The sequence below is a fragment of the Primulina tabacum genome, chromosome 13 (genome assembly GCF_025594145.1).
Source record: "Primulina tabacum isolate GXHZ01 chromosome 13, ASM2559414v2, whole genome shotgun sequence".
NCBI lineage: Eukaryota > Viridiplantae > Streptophyta > Magnoliopsida > Lamiales > Gesneriaceae > Primulina > Primulina tabacum.
Genome location: NC_134562.1, coordinates 18,050,718 through 18,067,124, shown reverse-complemented (window position 1 = coordinate 18,067,124; position 16,407 = coordinate 18,050,718). Strand labels below are relative to the sequence as shown.

Sequence of the window (16,407 nt, the reverse complement as noted above, 5' to 3'; positions counted from 1 at the left end):
TTCCTTTTATCATTAATTTGACCACTAAAAGTCAACAAATCCACAAATACATCCCCCAAGATGCAGTAAGAACAACACATTCTGTAAACAACAATTTTTATTTATTTAGAAGTGCTTCATCATAATCTACAATTAAGTTTTGTAGGAAATGACTTATCAAGGCTATTCTCCACATTCTTACGACTTTCTCGATACACCTTTATAAAGAAAAAAAGAGCAAAACTAATAAAAGTGGTCACACAACATACTTCATACAATATTTCATATTTTTCTGCACTAGGAAATTCAAATTTCATGAAATATTTCAAATCACGCATCTTCAAATATCACAAAATGTAACCATCATACCATAATATTGGGAGAATTCACTTTAATTGGCAATCAATGTTATGACAATTTACACTTCAACCCTTACATATCACGATACTTCCACGCGAAGAAATATCTCATTCTCTTTAAACAACTCAAATATTTCTTGATTCACATCCTCCTCTAACAACATACTGATATAAGTAGGTTTAGAGCATTCTGTATTCCTCAAGTTCACTTCTTTCAAGGGATCTTGGGTCTCCGGCTATCGATCTTCCATTTGAGTTGGAGCTAAGATTAAATCATCCAATTGCAGCTCTACTTCTTCCTTATCTTCACATTATTTCTCACATATTATTTCGTCCCATCAATGTTCCATAACTCCTAAGACAATCAGATCAGGTTTTCCGAGTTCTGACCTGACCTGAACACGATCAGGGGAAGTGTTACGGGTAAATCAGGTTCTTATCCGAACCCATATATTATTAACTGGATCGGTTTTGGGTGGAAAAATTCTAACCGATTAGTCCGATCTAGTACTCGATTAAGAAATATTAAAAAGGAAAATTCAATATGGGCTTGGATGGATAGTTGGCCCATTAGTAAACTCCAATGCCCGTTTCCAGAACTCCCAATTCCTAAATCGATTTTCAGACCACTCTCAAACCCTTCTGTGGTTCTTCCCTATTTTACTGAACGCCGCTCCCTTCTTCAATCTTTGGTACATAGCAAAGCAGTTAGCAACAAGCCAAAACCCATCAACGATCGATTTCTCCAGGACGCCGCTTCCCTTGAGAAATCTATCGAACGATTTATTTCTTTCAGGTGATGCCTCGACGCTTTGTTATTTTTCTCTATTATTGATCATTTGATTTATTTTTTTGTAGTTTATTGACTAATTATTTAGAGTGTATTGTTTGGATGACTGCAAATTTTTTTTAATGTAACACATTTATATTTTTTGCTATTGTTATTTAATATATTAACTGAAAACCGATTTAGTTTCTAGTTTGATATTCATATCATATTGTTTTGATGTTGTTTGATTAATATTGATTTGTTTATACAACATGGCATCTAGGTTCTTGAAAAAGTAGAGTATTTTTTAATAGGAGAAGGATTAAATTTTTTTACTAGGTCAAGGGTAAACTATCATAGTATAAATTTCTCTGTTTTGAGTATTTTTTTAAATAATACTTTCAAATTAACAAAATATTTATGATTTTGTTGCTTTGTTTGCTGTACGGCTGAATGAACAGAGGCTATTTGAATTTTAAACATTGGTTTGGCTGAAAAAAGTGAGTGGCATTAACTTCAAAGTTTGCAGTATTAGTTTATTATAGAGTTATGTACTTTAAATTACTTTTAAATGTGTCCCTTTAAGGCACAATGTTGGGTGCAATAATTGTCCTTGCTTGGTAGAGCGATCGAACCATGGTGCTTCAGCTGCTGTGCGGTTTAAAAGATTTGAGTTGCACCATTACCACCAGCTATAGCTTTTGGTAAAGCGGTAAACGCTCGGTCCTACAATTGGTATCAGAGCCAAGGTCACGGGTTCGATTCCCATTGATTGCAAGGAGTGCAATTATTGGGAGGGATATTGTTGGGTGCAATAATTGTCCTTGCTTGGTAGAGCAATCGAACTATGGTGCTTGAGCTGCTGTGCGGTTTAAAAGATTTGAGTTTCACCAATACTACTATCTATAGTTTTTGGTATATAAGCAAGCGCTCGCTCCTACACAGAAGAATATTGATTTTTGAACCACCTTGTCGATTGTCCTAAAAAGAATGTTGATGTCATAAATTCGGTATATACATCATTTGTCATTCTTTCTTGGTGAAATATCTTACCTTCTCTTTTCCTCCTGGCCTTATATTATCCAAGTTGTTAAAACAATGCCTCGGAAACCATTGAGGTGTCATAAATCATTAAGACATCGACCGCTCAGCTTTTCTCCATTTGCTCGTTCAATGGCTATGATTGCATGTGCTAAGAAGGCCAAGAACAAGAGTCAACAAATCAAGTTAAGAAATAAAGACGTACAAAGTGCTTCTGGTAGGTTTTTCCCATAATTTTAGCTGTTTCAGCTGGTATTTTTTATTTATTATCCATCGGCCTTTATGAAACCAACATTTGTTCCTAGGTAATGGTAAAGTTGAGCTGTCAGACAGTTCCGTGGATGAAGAATTTCAGGTTTGCTTATATTTACACCTTCATATTACCATTGATTCCTTTCGTGGTTGATAGTAAATGATTTAGAGCAATGTATCCTTTGAGTCGTGTGCAAATAAATAATTTGTTTGTGTGGGAAGGGGGTTGTGCAAGCAGATTTTGTCTTCTTTGATCCAAAACCTGGCGACTTCCATGGAATTAAGGTCCTGCTACAAACATATCTTGACCATAAACAGTGGGATCTTAGTGGTTTTGTCGACTTGGTCTTGGGACAACCAACGGTTGGAACTGTTGTCAAGATAGAGAATGATGATGATAACGTAGTATATTCTATTGTGACAGTTCTTAGTTTAGAAGATACAAGGCAAGCTACCTACTTTTTGATATTCAATTTTTTGCCTTTTATTGTTCTTCTCTTGTCTCTTAAGAATTTTTGAAGCTGATCATCTGCTGCTTTTGGTGTTATGACATGTCACATAGGGTCAATTAAAAGCAGAAACAAGTGGCTTAAATGCAATATTGATTAAAGTCTTCTTAAAAAATAAAAAATAATGAAGCATAAGCAGTTGTGCGTTTGGATAGAACAGAGAAAATAGAATCATAATATTTTTCAAAGATAAGTTGAATCAAAAACATAATCTTAGTTTCCAATAGTGTTTTTTCAAATCTAAACGCTCAGTCAAGCACCATTATTCTAACAAAATCATTAAAAACAACATTTTCTTTTAAGTTGGCTTCATTCACCGAGCTTGTAAAAGTCGTGCTGCAGGAGTACATCGTTGATGTCCATTAATCAACTTCAATTTAACACTTCTATTTGCAATTTAACAATTCATGGTTAATATATAATGGTTTGGTTCAGTGCAGAATAACAAATGTTTGTGTAGAACCCGTAAATCAGTCTACGTATAAGCCATGTATAATTCTAGTATTTTAAATTAAATTGACTTCATTGCATGATTATTTTAATGATTTTCTTTGAAGTTAATTATTTTATTATTTCATGCAGTAGTTTGATTTTTCAGTTATTTCAGTGAGGCCGGACTGGAGTGGGAGCTTTGAGATAGAATTTAAGATTCGATAAATATTTCCAGACTTTATTTTAGCTAGCAAGTAAGTTAATTTAAGTTAATAAGGAGGTTTGAGGATTTAATTTAAGTTACTTGAGGTGATTAAGAAATAAGCTCATTTAAGTTACTTAATTAAGGGATTAATTCACTAAATTAATTAAAGGATTAGTGAGGCTTTTAAGGGTTATTAATTTACTAGATAATTAACATTTTCCCCCTTCATTTATTTGGGAATTTTCGGCCTTAGAATCTAGACCACCCCTTGCCAACTCATCACCCATTTTTGACCCATTCTTGGTTGAGTTAGCATAAGGATCTTTTTAATTCTTGGTCCACCTTAATTAAGTAAATATTGAACATTATCCTAGTCTAAAAAGCTCAAGAATTCGGCCATCACCATTCTAGATCCCTCCAAGATTTATTTGATTAGCAACAACAATTCAAAATTTAAATGAGAGTGGACTTGGTCATGATTTGGCCTTTTATCTTGCACCCACTTCCCTCACTCCCCTAACCATCTTTCCCCCTCTCCATTTTCGAAATCTGAGTGAACTTCTTAAGCTGAAAACCGTGAGAATTCAAGAGGCAAAATAGAGAGAAAATCGAGTAGAAGAAAACAAGAGAAGCAACTCCGTCTTCTCCGTGCCGCGTCGTCGTCGTTTCGTTCGTTTTCTTTCGAAACGAAACCAGGCATGTCTAGATTTTTTCAAACCTCAATCAAGTCCTATTATCAATTATTTTTCAGTACATGATCATGTTTTAATGAGCAAAAACCGAAATTTTAAGCAACTAGAACAAGGAATAATTCTGCACAGATTTTCGGTTCTACCATGCTTCACGATTGGTATGTTTTGTTTCGATTTCAGGGATGGCTCGTTCCAGGGGCTCGAAGCTGCATATGAACATGTACTAGGACATGTTATGGTCATGATAGAACGTTGGTTCCAGCCCCATACACATTAGAATTCGTCAATGACAGCACATCCCCCATGAGTGTCATATTGAGCTTCAAAAATTCAGTTTTGTTGTCCAAGGGTAAGGATCTGATCATGGCTGCCCTAGGGGCCTATAGCCATGGTTGGATCACTCCCCTAGCATGTCTAAGACGATACTAAGTCGCCTTGTGGTGGCTTGGTCCATGGCTCATCGGTTTTCAATTTAAAAACAAGAACAGCCCCCTCCCCTCTCGGCCCCCTTCGGTTTTGACAGCATATGAGTTCGGCTTTGGTTGGGTTGGTATGGATCTTGGTTGGCCTATGGACCTTAGCCATGATTCATACCATGCCCCTAGATGTCTAGATCGTGCCATGGTCAATCAATGGCCACTGGAACGAGTCGAGACAGCAAGGGCCCTCGGTAAGAGCTTTTGGTTGGTTGCTGGAATGGTGAGGATTGTGGCTGGCCTAGGGCCCTTAGCCATGGTTCAAATCATTCCTTGGGATGTTGGTAAGAGTCTCTGGTCGGTGGTTCACGCCCCAATGGCCGGTAGTCTCGAAAACAACACAAGATACGCGATGGTACAGCTGCTGGAAATTTACAGCAAGTTGCTGTGTCGGTTCGGAGGTTCGTTCGAGTTCTCGGTCAGCTTTTAGCCTATGGCCTTGGACTGGACAGTGCCCCATTGAGTTAGGAAGGTCATGCTTTTGACCGTTTGTGATTCGGATCATTTTTGAGGTCGTACGAGAATTTACGGTGCGATGTGCCAAATTGACTCTCGAAAGAGCGTTTCTTGTTTTGGCCTTCATTTCACCGAGATTTCGACCCTCATCATTTTAGGAGCATTAGTTCATAATTTTAAGCGTATTTTAATCATGACTATACGTCGGTTCAGTGTCGGTTCGGGTTGGTTCGGAGTCATGATTAAATACGAAGTCATTAGGCGTCATAGTCGCATTTTGAACTTAAAGCGCATAGTTGGCCAAGTTTAAGCTATTGCATATTTTTCATGACATATTTAGGTTGCAGCGAGCCTGGGAACGATCCAATCCAGTTGGTAAAATTACAGGATTTTTCAGTTATGCCATTTAATTATATTACGTGCATGAAAATAGAAAATAATTATTTTTGAGATTTATGCGATATTGCTTGTGGTCAATTCACTATTATGGGAGCATTATTTTTTACGGTCGCCAGTGACCGATCAGTTCAGTTTGGTACCACCCGGTCGCCAGTGACCGGTCAGCTCAGTTCAGTTTGATACTCCCCGGTAGCCAGTTACCGATCAGTTCAGTTCAGTGCAGGGGCCACAGGCATAGACCATAATCTCAACAGAAAATTTTTATCAGTTATTTCAGTACAGGGCTCCAAGGAGCAAACATTCTATTTACTATGACTTTCAGTTCAGTTATGCACGTATTATAATTGCTCAGTACAAGTTATTTTAAGTATGCCTCATGACATGATATTTTATCCATGCAAATTACATTTTCTCGTTACCTACGATATTTGCATGCTGAGTCTTTAGGCTCACTAGACTTGATTGTTGTAGGTACTGATGAGGCCAGGGCCGAGGGCGGGGACCAGTGAGCCAGCTTGGGTCGGCAGTAGTGGCACCTGAGGACCTCAGTTTCAGCACATGTCATTTTATGCTCAAACATTTTTACCAGTTGTTGGACAATCTTTGAATTGTTATTTTTGGCAAACTTTATTTTCTTCTGCTGCTATATTTTTTTAAACATTGAACTTGATTCATCAGTTGATTTTATGGATGAGGCACTCCATTTATTTTAAAAGAAAAATTTTTAATTTTCCGCAAATTTTCAAAGTAAGAATTTTCGGGCCTTTACAGTTTGACTGAGTTGAAGGATTACCTTCTTGAAGTCTGCCAGGGGAAGGACGTGGTAGCTAGCCTCAAATCTTTATTTGGAGAGCATGCACTGGGTGTTGGTATTATCGTTTCTCAGCGCGTGGTTAACCTTCCATCTCAGTTGTTGCCTCCCCTTTTTGATGCTCTCTTTGATGAAATAGCATGGGCAACTGAAGACGAGGTTAATATGATGGTTAAGCTCAATTGAATTATTCTGTGTGTTGGCATTCAGCAATTTAGCACTTATCTTTTGTTATTTTGCTTGTTCTAGCCCACAGAGGAGCTTTGGAATTCATTTCGTTTTAAAACGTATATAGTTATAAGCAAAATATACAAGGTATATTCTCGGAGGAGCTTAATAAATAACCATTAATCGGATAAACAATTGTTGTAAATCAGCAATAATTATTTTTTCTTTACTGCTAATGCCAATAGCACAAGAATGCAGAACAGAATGCAGGGAAAGCTAGAAATGGAGATGAAGTCGTGATACATATTAAACCTAAAGATGAAATTTTTACTCGAGGTACTGGAGTTCTAATTTTTCTGCAATTTCCTTTTACTCATTGATACTGATCACCCGACCTTTTTAAAATCTTCTGCAGCTTAGCTGTAATGCCCCGAAAATTTGAAGGTCCACGCGAACCACATGCATTCGAGTTATTAAATTCTTTGTGTATTTTAATTAGATGTTTTAATTGCATAAATTAATTATGTTGTGCATATTGACATATTTAAAATTTTATTTTCTACATTGTTGCATTAAAATGTATTTTTAAAAGGTTATTCGAGTTGCGATCGAGGAATGGAGACCGATGACTGAAAAATAGAAAATGTTTTTATTAAATAATTATTTTCAATTATTTAAAATATGATTGTGGGTTTTTCACATTTTTGAAAATATGGGGTTTTGAGATGATTTAATACGCCGGGACGAAAATTTTATCGGTGTTGGTTTTTCATCAAAAATGCGAACTTTTTAGCAACCCGGCTATTTAATCTACAAACTATTTTACCAAAAACTATTTTAATATTCTATTTAAATCCTAATTAAACTAATGGGCCTAATTGATGGCTTAATAGGCCTAAAAGCCTTGTTAGTGTTAATTAGTATATAATATGTAAATCACCCACAAACCACACACAACCTACATGCCTCAAAATCAGAATTTTTCCCTCACCAAACTCCTCATCATACACGACACTCACACATAAAAAAAAACTTAAGGAGAAAGTTCAAAAGTTTGCTAGGAAAATTCAAGCCGTCAGTCTCCTCTTCGCCGTTCTTCAAATCGTCAACGATAATTCGTGCGTTTTACACGCAAAGGCACGCCATATTCTCCTTTTACTCATCATCACACCATATTATTTATTTTTGTTTGAAATTGCATGAAAAACAAGTTACAACATGAAATATTTTCGGTTTTGTGTAATATGTCAATTTTTAAGGTTTGAATTTGAGGAAAAATCATGTTTGTTATGTTGTTAAAGGGGCTGCCATGATTAGGATTAGTTAGGGGATGTTTTTACATGTTTTCAAGAGTCCTAAAACACACCAAAACGTTGCAAATCTAAAAGAATAAAGCTGGAAACCGTAAGATAGGAAAACCAACGAAGGAACCGTGAGATGTATTGGCTTGTACAAGATTCTATGGATCGACTGTTTTGCATGGGGCCTTGGGGCTTGGTCAGGGCTGGCTGGGGCTCGAGGAGGGTCAGAGGTGAGGGCCTGGTAGAGTCCTAGGGGGCTAGGGCTCGCGCTAAGTAGGCTGGAAGAGTCCCTGCGTGAAGGGACTCTTCACGCACAAAATTCTGGGAAGGGCACCGAAAGTTGCATGGGCTTTGGCTCGGTTGAGGGCTGGTCTAGGTGGTCTAGATGGTGCCTTAGGATGGTCCAGTGAGGCTTTGGAAGAGCTGGGCTCGATGGTATCCTGGGTAAGAACCTCCACGAAGAAAATAGCAGCGGCAGCGTGAGGTATGCTTGCGCGAGGCTGCTGTCCTTTGGTTCAGGGGCTTCGCTGCTGGGTTCTAGGGAGTGGGCTAGTCTGGGTCAAGTCTGGGCATGGTCCAGGGATGTCTAGGGTCAGGTGGGCTCGGTGGTTAAGGGCTGGAAGAGTCCTAGACTAGGTAGGAGTCCTATTATTCATGGGAGACTCACACACTCACGTGCAGGATTTTGGGGCAAATTCCAGGAGGGTTTCGAGCGGGCCAGGGCTGGTTTTACGGGCTGGGCTTGGTCAGTAGGGTACCTAGGTGGGTGGGCTAGGTTTTGGCTCAAGGTGGCTCGGGCGTGGCTCGAGTAAATTGGGAGATGGCTCGGTAGGTTCGTTAGTGTGTCAAAAACGAAAATTAAAGAAGGAAAAATTGAGCCATGGGTCCACGGGTATGGCCCATGACTTGGAAGGGTAGAATAAATCATAAAAAGGTTATGTTAAAAATTTGGGATCAAAATAACAAGTTTTTGATTTATTCGGGATTTAATCGCCGCACGAAACGCTAATTAACGAGTTAATTGAAACGCCTTGTTTTAAGCTTTATAAAATCATGAAAAATTAGGTTTAAGCTTAAATAATTATTAGAAGTCTAATTTTTGAATTTGGTAATTTTATATTAAGTTTTGGTTTAATTCGGGGTTAAAACGCATTAATACGTCTTATTTAAAGATTAATTTAAAAGTCCTCGATTTAAGCTAAATAAAAATATGAGAAAATTCATGTAGGCTTAAATAATTATTCGGGACATGTTAGAGTCAATGAAATTAAGAAAATGTCAAAAACGTAAAATTTTACGTCTAGGGGTAAAACGGTCTTTTTACACCTAAAAATTAGTAAACGTCATGGCAGCGTCCTGAATGCTGTTTTATGTGCTAATATGATTATTTTCTATAGTTATTGATGTTAATGGAATTTTTTTATGTTAAAATGATATTTTATATGTTTAAGGAATTCTATATGTTTATGATTTAATATGTAAAAATGTTATTTTACATGTTTTGAGGGTAAAATGTCATTTTAAATGTTTATGAAATGTTCATGATTAAATTATGATTTTTTTAAATGTCCATGGGATTTTTATGAATTAAGGAAGACATTTAAAAAACATGTTGCATGCATGGTTTACAAGAAAAACGTTATATGCATGTTTAAATTTTATAAAGTGATGAGAATATGAAACGTTGAAGGAAGTGAAGTAATTGTGACTAATACGATGACATGTTGGTGTAGAGCCCCAATTCGTACACGTAAAACCCATGCATTATTTATTTGTTAAATCAGTTAATTAATTTAAAATGATTTTCTTAGCCATGCATAATTTATTTAAATGTAATATTTTAAATTAGTCATGTTTATTGTGATGCACGTTAAAATGTCTTTCGAGTTCCATGTTTCAGGCGATCATTCGAGGCGGGATTGAGGAAAAGATCGGCGACGATTTTGGCAATTTAAAATGTGGTATTTTATTCTTAAGTTGAGTTTGGGGCGTTTTAAAGGATTTACTAAGTTTTAGCATTTTTACAAGCCTTATTTATTTATCTAGGGATTTTAGAATTTTAAAGTTAGCATGGTGTACCTTATTTTGCTAAGTAGTAAAGTTTGTAAAATTAGTGTGGATTTTACTTAAATTGGGGGACTTTTATTTAAGGATTAGTAGAGATAGTATTTTATTTAATGTGTTAATTGAGTAACTTTTCATTAGCACCTTAATGATAGAATTAAGCCAAAATTTTAGCCCCTAATTATTAGCCTAACACACGCAAACACCCTTATTTACACACACTTACACGTATAACACACACACACATCTCCCTTATCCCCATTCCATCATTTTAAAAGAAAAATTTTAGGGTTCTTGGCACAAGAGCAACAGCCGCCCCATCCCTTAAATCTTTCCAGCAAATTTTTGTTTTGCAAGAAATTCGAGCCGCAAGTCGTCCAGGATCAAGCCTCGCTCCGTTCCCGCATCGGTATCGCCGTTTCGGTAAAGTTTATCATCAAAAGGCACGTATCATCTCTCTTTTGCTGCGTCGATCATGTCATATTATGTGTTGCGTTGTTTTTATGCGTAAAATCATGTGTATGATGTTCGTAGTTTGAGCGATTTATTAATTGGATCGACTTTGAAGGAAAAATTTTAGATCTAAACCACGTTTTTACTGTTCTGGTTAAAACTGCTAATTTTCAGTCGAGATTTTGAGAAAACATTCAACACGAAAAATGTAGAACTTTTTGATGCCTTCGATTTGATATAAAATTCGAGATTTTTGGATGAAAATCGAGTGAGTTATGGCGTTTTTCGCGGGACTGCTCAAACTGCGTTTTCAGAAATTTTAGGATATTGATGTGTTCTTGAAGTTTTTGTGTTGCAGGCTTCGTTGGAGATCGACGAGTGATTGTTGCTGTGTATAGATATATTGGTAATGATGTTTGGAGTATTTTTGAGGTTGCCTTTCATGTCGTTAGGCACTTGAACTAGTGGGAAGTCATAGGAAATCGATTTGATGTCAATTGCCATATTTTGTGTTGCATTGGGTAGTAGAGTGGACGTCGTGTTTTGAGGCGTTTATACGAGTATTGGTGCAATGTTATGTTGTCCTAAGAAGAGTCTTAAGGTGTTGAATCACATCCTTTAAGTGTCAAATTGGGTGAATAGACATTGCATAAGTTTTCTCGCAGGTGCAGAAAAATCGAGGACACACGGACCTGCACACAGACACTGACACGGGGTCCGTGCCTTTATTTTCTTTTTGGTGTCAAACTTGCGTAGGTACACGGACCCTTTGACGACCTTGACACGGGGTCCGTGTCCACTTTTTTTTTTTTTTTTTAGAGTATGGCTTTAGCGAGTCGACACGGACCCCTACACGGAGGCAGGCACGGGGTCCGTGCCTTCCCTTTCTCCTTCGCACACATTTTACCGAACCTACCCTGACCCGTACATGGACCCAGGCACGGGGTCCGTGTACTGCTTATTTTGGTAAAATATTGATATATGCTTTGAGGTTTGATGTCTTGGTTTAGTGCATTGATTTACAAGGTCGAGTCATGGGAATTTTAGCATGTCCTAAGTAAGCGATTGAGCTTAGGTATAGGCATGATGATTACGTCTAAGTCACGCAAGTTAAACTTTTGAGCTCATGTTAGCATGTTGCAGCAACGGCCCCAAACGAGATCCAACGAATCCCTCAACGCCAAGGAAGTATGATGACGTGAAAAAGAAAACATTTTAAAGTTTTGAGGTATGCTAATTGCTTTGTGACCAAATGTATGAATGGGTTTGGAAGTCGGTGAACGTGGCCGAGGACCTCTCCGCCCTGTTAAACTTATGAACGGGTTCAGATCGGGATTGGAAAGCGTTAAACTTATGAACAGGGACCAATCCACCCGTTAAACTTATGAACGTGGATCTTATGTATGCGGCAGTGGATACGTCCCTGTCATCCCTGTACTGTGGTGTGTCTGATCAGGCCTTATTATGTTATGGGTCACTTACTTTGAAACATGTCTCTATGCAAAATTATGCTTTATACGCCCAAGTTTATGTTACGAGAATGGTTAAGAAAAGCTCATGTTGATGGCACGTCTAAGTTAAGCTCACGATGTTCAAGTTTCAAGCATGTTAAATTCAAGTTCAAGTATGTATCTTCTATTTTTAAAGTTTCATGCGGTTTTATTATGTAGTACTCGCTATTTCCTAGTTTATACGTGTTGAGTCTTTAGACTCACTAGACTTGATCAATGCAGGTGAGTATGTTGATGAGGAGACAAGAGGTGGCGACCAAGGGGCAGGCTTGGACTGAGCGGGAGGCTAACCTGAGGACCACAATGTTTATGTTTTTATGCAAATGTTAATTTACTCTGATTTCATGTTTTGAGGGAAACACTTTGAGCAAACTTTTTGTGAGCAAATTTTATTGAAGTTATTTTGAGCAACCATGTCTTATGGGGGACTTGGTTGAGATATTTAATGGCAAACTTTGAAGGTTATGTTATGTTTAAGAAAATTTTAAATTTTTCCGCAAATTTTGAACGGTAAAAGTACGGTACGTTACAGTTGGTATCAGAGCGGTGTTCTTGTAAAGGGTTACGCCTACCGCCAGCCGCAAGAAGCTCACAAAGTCACACCTCAAGTCTGTAAATTTTAAAATTTCAAAAATTTATGCTATGTAGTATGCTTTAAGCCATGATTTCAGCATGTTCATGTTTAAATTCAAATTTCGTGCATCGTATGTCATTTATATCATATTCATGCATGTTGGGTTTACGTGTTGGGTAATTCATTGGAACAGTATGCCTCCTAGACGTATGATTAACCGGGAAGCTAGGGAGGAGGACAGAGAGCCTCGAGATGAGGGAAAAGCCAATCCTCCACCACCACCTCCAGATATGCAGGCGCAGATGCTTGCTGGTATGACGCAATTCTTCGCACAGTTTACGAGGAACCAGACTGCTGTAGGCCCCGAGGAAAGGCCTAGACCAGAGGCAGTATATGAGAGGTTCAAGAGGATGAGTCAGAAGGAGTTTTCGGGTACTACTGACCCGATGGTAGCTGAGGGATGGATCAAGTCCATCGAGGTAATATTTGACTATATGGAGCTGACTGACGCTGACAGGGTCAGATGTGCTATATTCTTGCTGTCGGGGGATGCTAGATTATGGTGGGAGAGTGCATCAGTGGCAGTTAACTTGCAGACTCTGTCGTGGAACGGATTCAAAGAGGTGTTCTACTGCCAAGCACTTCACTGAAGAGGTACGCTCTCGTCTGACCAGGGAATTTATGACGCTGAAACAGGGAGACGGTAGTTTGGCAGATTTTGTCAGAAAGTTTGAGAGGGGGTGTTACTTCGTACCCCTCATTGCGAATGATGCCCAAGCAAAGCTGAGGCATTTCATGGATGGACTGCGGCCGATCTTGCGCCGTGATGTGAGGGTAGCTGGCCCTACTACTTATGCAGTCGCCGTATCTAGAGCGCTGGCGACAGAGCAAGACCAGCGAGATATTGAGGCTGACAGGCAGGGCAAGAGGCCCTATCAAGCTCCGCAGTACCAGCAGCACCAGCATCAGCGACCCCAGCATAGGAGGCCTCCCCAGGGGCCGCCAGGGAAGAAGCAGTATCATGGACCGCCGCAGGGCAAGGGTCCAATCCAGCAGCAGGGAGTTCCTTAGAAGCCAGAATACCCCGTGTGCCCAAAGTTCAATCGTCAGCATAAGGGCCAGTGTTTGTACGGATCAGGCAAATGCTTCAAATGCGGATCCAGTGACCACATTGTGAAGGAGTGCCCGCAAGTGGAAGCAGCCAACCCAAGGCAGGGTATTCGCCATGCATGCACAGGAGGCAGATCCAGACACCACTTTACTGACTGGTAAACTTTTCTACCTAAACTCAGTATTATTTTGCCATGCATGTCGAAATTTTGCTTGGGATTATTAGTGTGCTAGTAATATTTTGTGTGACTTGGGATATTGAGTTCTATTATGCTTTAGGTTATTGTTTGTATGTTGGGGATGTAAGTTTTGTGTTGTGCTAACGCATCTCAGGAAACATTTTTATTAAGAGATTATCCACAACTGCACTGATAGACTCAGGAGCCACTCACTCCTTCATATCAGAGACTTTTGTTAATCATTTGGACCTCAAGTCCATTGGCCTAGACGTGAACTTTTAGTGACAGTCCCATCAGGGCAAGAGCTGTTAGCTATCAGTGTGGTCAGAGATATCGATCTAGAACTGCATGGCCACCTAGTATATGCAGATTTGATCCTATTGTTGATGCCAGAATTCGACATCATATTGGGAATGGACTGGCTGACTAAGAACAGAGTTCTTATCGACTTTCAAAAGAGATCAGTGTTAGTCAGACCATTGGGCATGGAGCAGTTTCTTTTTGAGCCAGCCAGATGGAGTAGTTTCCCGCGCGTGATCTCTTGCATGTAGGCACGGAGGCTCATTTCGAAGGGGTGTCACGCCTTCTTGGCCAGCATTATCTCAGCACCGGACGTGCCCACTCCTTCTGTATCAGGGGTGCTAGTAGTCAGAGATTTCCCTGACGTCTTTCCAGACGACGTCGCAGGCCTTCCACCAGATAGAGAGGTGGAGTTTGCAATCGATCTCATGCCAGGCACAGTGCCAATCTCTGAGGCACCGTACAGATTAGCTCCAGCAGAGATGTTAGAACCTAAGTAGCAGATTCAGGAGCTCTTAGACAAGGAGTTTATCCGCCCGAGTTTCTCACCGTGGGGCGCACCAGTGCTCTTTGTGAAAAAGAAAGACGGAAGCATGAGACTGTGCATCGATTACCGTGAGCTGAACAAGGTAACGATCAAGTATAAGTACCCGTTGCCTAGAATCGAAGACTTGTTTGATTAGTTGCAGGGAGCTACCGTGTTCTCCAAGATAGATATTCGATCAGGGTATCATCAGCTGAAAGTGAAGGATGCAGATGTCCACAAGACAGCTTTCAGGACCAGATATGGGCATTACGAGTTCTTGGTGATGCCATTTGGATTGACAAATGCTCCAGCAATTTTCATGGATCTCATGAACAGAGTATTTCAGCCGTTCCTTGATCAATTCGTCATAGTATTCATCGACGACATCCTTATATACTCGAAGAGCCATGAGGAGCACAGCCACCACTTGAGGACAGTTTTAGAGATTTTGCAGAGTCGCAAGTTATTTGCGAAGTTCAGTAAGTGCGATTTTTGGTTGCAGAAAGTAGCGTTTTTGGGGCATATAGTATCTAGCAGTGGAATCGAGGTGGATCCAGCGAAAGTAGCAGCTGTCAAGGAATGGGTTGAGCCAAAGAATGCATCTGAAATCCGCAGCTTTTTGAGTTTAGCGGGTTACTACCGAAAGTTTATTCAGGGGTTTTCGTCCATAGCAGTGCCGCTCACTTCACTAACCAAGAGAAATGCCAAATTTGTGTGGAGTGATGAATGTCAGAAGAGCTTCGATACGTTGAAGCAAGCTCTTATTTCTGCGCCGGTGCTAGCCATGCCATCAGGGCAAGGAGACTTTGTGTTATATACCGATGCATCTAAGCTCGGGTTAGGCGCAGTATTGATGCAGCACGGTCGGGTCATAGCTTATGCTTCCAGGCAGTTGAAAGTGCACGAGAAGAACTACCCGACGCATGATCTTGAGTTAGCCGCCGTTGTCTTCGCACTGAAAATTTGGAGACATTACCTATACGGCGAGAAATGTCAAATTTTCACCGATCATAAGAGTCTCAAATATTTCTTCACGCAGAAAGAGCTGAATATGAGACAGAGACGGTGGTTAGAGCTGGTGAAGGATTACGACTGCGAAATTAGCTACCATCCGGGAAAGGCTAATGTTGTCGCAGACGCATTGAGCAGGAAGGTAGCAGTTGTAGCGCAGTTTTCAGTGCAGAGACCTCTTCAGTCTGAGATTCAGAAGTTTGGTCTAGAGATTTATCGTGAGGGCAGAGCTCCTAGGCCGTCTAATCTGACAGTCAAATCTGATTTTCTAGACCGTATCAGGGCAGGACAGTCTTCAGATGAGCAGCTACAGAAATGGATGCTGAAAGATGAGGCCAAGGGCAGTGTTCTTTATACAATGTCAGATGGGATTGTGAGATATAGAGGTAGAATGTGGGTGCCTAGTGGTGAATCGATCAGACAGGATATTTTGACAGAGGCACACGCATCTCCGTATTCTATCCATCCCGGAGGTACCAAGATGTATAAGGATCTCCAGATTTTGTATTGGTGGCCAGGGATGAAGAGAGACATTCGCCGATTTGTGTCAGAATGCCTCACTTGTCAGCAGGTGAAGACAGAGCATCAGAGGCCAGCCGGGATGCTTAAGCCACTCCCGATCCCAGAGTGGAAATGGGAGAATATTACTATGGATTTTGTGGTTGGGTTGCCTAGATCAGTCAGAGGTTTTAATGCTATTTGGGTTATTGTGGACCGACTCACCAAGTCAGCGCATTTCTTGCCAGTGAAGACGACTTTCTCCATGACGCAGTATGCGGAGCTTTATATCAGGGAGATAGTCCGTCTGCATGGATTCCCAGTTTCAATTG

The 16,407-nt window shown here is 39.8% G+C and overlaps 1 long non-coding RNA gene across 2 annotated transcripts; it reads left to right on the top strand.

Annotated features, from left to right (window-relative positions):
- Positions 1 to 1,540: 1,540 nt before the first annotated feature.
- On the top strand, positions 1,541 to 2,830 carry LOC142522157 (uncharacterized). Of its 2 annotated transcripts, none has more exons than XR_012814391.1 (4): positions 1,541 to 1,611; positions 2,053 to 2,365; positions 2,454 to 2,503; positions 2,623 to 2,830. It is a non-coding gene; the product is annotated as an uncharacterized LOC142522157 (long non-coding RNA). The 2 variants fall into 2 exon arrangements; XR_012814390.1 differs by having other exon boundaries at positions 1,589 to 1,700; positions 2,056 to 2,365.
- The last annotated feature ends 13,577 nt before the right edge of the window (positions 2,831 to 16,407 follow it).